The 3,506-nt window shown below is 41.9% G+C and overlaps 1 protein-coding gene across 3 annotated transcripts in view; it reads left to right on the plus strand.

The window, feature by feature from the left end:
* Positions 1–3,506, plus strand: part of ccdc57 (coiled-coil domain containing 57) — a 23,562-nt gene that overhangs the window by 1,724 nt on the left and 18,332 nt on the right. The window contains exon 1 of one of the 3 annotated variants that reach the window (XM_005750615.2): positions 135–436. The exons of the other annotated variants lie outside the window; for them this stretch is intronic. The gene's annotated coding sequence lies outside the window, so the exon portion shown is untranslated. Of the gene's footprint in view, positions 1–134; positions 437–3,506 lie in introns of those variants that run through there. 3 annotated transcript variants of the gene reach the window in all.

The raw sequence follows: 3,506 nt of genomic DNA on the forward strand, positions 1-3,506 counted from the left end.
AGTACTGTAGCTGTGCAGTACTGTAGCTGTGTAGTACTGTACTGTAGCTGTGTAGTACTGTAGCTGTGCAGTACTGTAGCTGTGCAGTACTGTAGCTGTGTAGTACTGTAGCTGTGCAGTACTGTAGCGGGGCACGTGGTGCATTGGGGAGACCAATGTGTGACTGATTACTGTCATTGTGAAAAATGAAGCTGTTCCCGTCTTTCACGTGTCTCACGGTGGATCAAAATCTGTGTAATTTGGCGTACTTCAGCGTTTTCTCCCTGTTTCCTGTTTCTTTGACGTTTTTTGTAGTCAGTGAAAGAAATGGGAACAAATGCAGTGTTTTTCCAACAGGCTCCTTGTAACACAGTAGAACAGGTACAATCTGACATTGATTCTTTTGTAAGTGTTATCAGGACCCAGCTGCAATGGTCCAGCTTTGAGGGCCAAGACCGTGAGTTTCATTCTTCTTCTTGGCTCTATACAGTTTTTGTTTGCTTACTTATTTACTGCTGTTATGTGTCGACACAACACTGGTTCATACCTTCAGTTAGAGACTTTTTGTGTTTGAATGATTCATACACAGAGTTAATGAGATTGTTAGCTGCACCATGGAGCTGGAAGTTACCTGGAATCCTCTGAATGAGTAACCAGGTTAGATAGATACATAACAAGGACCTTGATCCTCAAAGAGACTCAACATCATCTGTTTTTGGACGTAGTCTGAAAACACACCACAAAAAAAAAAAGTTACTAATCCTTGTTGCCCAGCACTCAATCAGACATCCACAACAGTGAGCCGGTGCATCGTATCCATTAGAGTCTAATGAGCTCGGAAAGTAATCAGCTGACTGACTAGAAGTGAAGAAGCTGTTGGGCTGAGAGGTGAAGTGCAGTCCCTTTCTTCCTGACCTCCTTAGAAAACCACGACCTGGATGGAACGAGGACAACTTACCAGGCAGAGGAGGCGTTATCCCCTCATGTAGTTATTTTTCCAAAGTGACAAAACCTGCACTGCATGTAAATTCAGTTCAATTCAATTTCTATAGCACCAAATCACAGCGGCAGCCTCAAGATACATCAAGCTGCAAGGTAACGATCCTACAGAGAGAAACTCCGTCCACCAAACGACCCGCTGTGAGCACTTCTCACTGACGTCGAGTTATTTGCTTCAGGTTTTAGTCACATCCGTCCTGCAGGTCTAATGAATGGAGTTAAAGATGGTTTATTTGTTTGCTGCAGATTGTGTGCAGCTCAGAGGTGTTTTTCACACCTTATTTTCAATAACACAAGAATTATGGAGATCAGGTTCATTCAAGCCTTAACAGAATAAAACGACTTTTCATTCACAGAGTAACACAAAGATCAAACCGTGTGGACCTGAAACATCAGTATCTCAGCCTCATTTTAAACGACACTTACTGACGTGTGTATAAAGCTTTCATGCATCGCATCTCATGGTGCTGACAACATAAGGTGGACAGAGAAAGTACACTTTATTAATTCTGTTTGTGGCGGCGGGCCATAAAAAATCTGACCTAGGGCCATGATTGGCCCCTGGGCTGGACTTTGGACATCCCTGTTGTAGCTTCTCATTTATTGGAGAGTCAATCAAGGTGAATAAACAACTTACCTGTCTGCAAAGAAGTTTTAATTAACAAGCATGTGGCACAGTGTAAAGAGGAGGACAGTGATTTTATTACAATTAGGATGTGCGTGTGTGTGTGTGTGTGTGTGTGTGTGTGTGTGTGGTCATCTTTCTTCTTAGAGGCGCTCTGTGTCTTTATATAATGCAAAGGTTTGTACACTGGCAGCACCACATGAATGTGAAAGCAGTGATATGTTTAATCCTAATAATGATTAATTGTCTTGACTATAGTCGTGCAGCTATAGATATAAAAAAACTGTGACTGCATTTATGATTATTGTTATGTACTTTACAGATGTTGTGGTCACTCTTGTGATATTAAACCAGGCGAGGTTTTATAGAACATGAGCTGGTTATGGGCACGCTGTAGCATGCTGCAGGCGCGGGACATGAAGCATGTGGAGTGGAAAGCTGTGCTTTAAAACAAACATTTTTTTCATTGTATTTAAACTGCACCTCATGATAACAATCATCTCAAGGCTCTTTGTAATACGATCACATGATCCTCTATGAGCCCGCTGACAACTGCGAGGAAAGAAGTCCCTTTCAACAGGAAGTGTCCTCCTACAGATGCAGGGTCAGTAAGGAGAGGACAGAGAGGTGAACTATAGAAATGCATGAGTGAAAACAGGTGAGTGAAGAGGAGACGCTCAGTGCATGGAGGCAGTCGGCCTGCAGCCTGAGGCCATAGCAGGATAGCTGACCCAGCCAAATTCCAGGCTTCATCAGAGCGATTGAAGGCTGATCTTTAAAGTAGAGGCTGTCTGTCTCCTAAACTTAGACTAGCTTTCAGCTCCATGTCTGATAGAAATCTGTAATAATGTGAGAATATTTGTTTCATGTTCTGAGAAGGATGATGTGAAAACATGTGAACGTGTAACAGCAGAACAATGTTGGTGTTGGAAATAATGAAGTAAGACCAGTGTAGCCGTGTGTTTGCAGTTACTCAGCAGTCGGGCTGTTCAGAGTGGGACGCTCATCAGCACTTTTTCATGTTTCTCTTTGTCATGATGAACTCGATTTGAACTTCTCTTTAAAGCCTATAATTCACGCTGTCTTTGCATTTTTCATTGAAAATAGTGAAAATGTTCTAATTGATTGGCCTTTAAAAACCAGCAAACATTTTTGAAGCGTTGTTTGTTACTCGTCTGTCCACAGCGTGTCACTCCAGGCTCAGTGGACAAGTTACAGTCTGCTGTATTTTCATTGTGTTTTCATGCATATTAAAAGCACTGCGGTTATCTGTCCTCTGAGCCTACCATTCAAGCTTCTATCAAACTTTACGTAATGACACCAGTTTGACATGTGAGCTCTGACAGGATGGAGGCAGGTTGCAAAAGATAGATTTCCTCACCTGCCTGTGCTGTTACCTGTGCACACAGATCACTTTGGCTTTATTTGCACACATTTTGAAACATTCGTCTGCCTCTAGTGAAAACAATAGAGGTCTGTGGGCTATCAATAGACACTAAGACGTTGGATCTGGAAAGACAAATTGGTTTTGCTAAATATTTAAATGTCATTGTTTAATTTTCAATGCAACAAGCTCTGCAAACTAGATTCCATGCACCTCTATTGTCCCTGTTTAGATAACATACAATCCCCAAATGAAACCAGGACAGGGCTCTAGAACGATATCAGGAAATATGTCATTTGCAAAAATATGTTTCACAGTATGTTTAAGCTGTTGATTGAAGGGTCTAGTGGTCCACAGGCTGTGAGGATGACTGAGGAGCTCTACATGTTGCTTTACATTAACAAGTTTTATTTCAGTGCAACTGCGAGGAGTTGTCTTTACTTGAGTGATGTTATTTAAAGCTATGTAAAAGTGTGTGTGTGTGTGTGTGTGTGTGTGTGTGTGTGTGTGTGTGTGTGT

This window comes from Pundamilia nyererei, unplaced genomic scaffold, assembly GCF_000239375.1.
Source record: "Pundamilia nyererei isolate P.nyererei 1_Seehausen unplaced genomic scaffold, PunNye1.0 scaffold00280, whole genome shotgun sequence".
In the NCBI taxonomy this organism is placed as follows: domain Eukaryota; kingdom Metazoa; phylum Chordata; class Actinopteri; order Cichliformes; family Cichlidae; genus Pundamilia; species Pundamilia nyererei.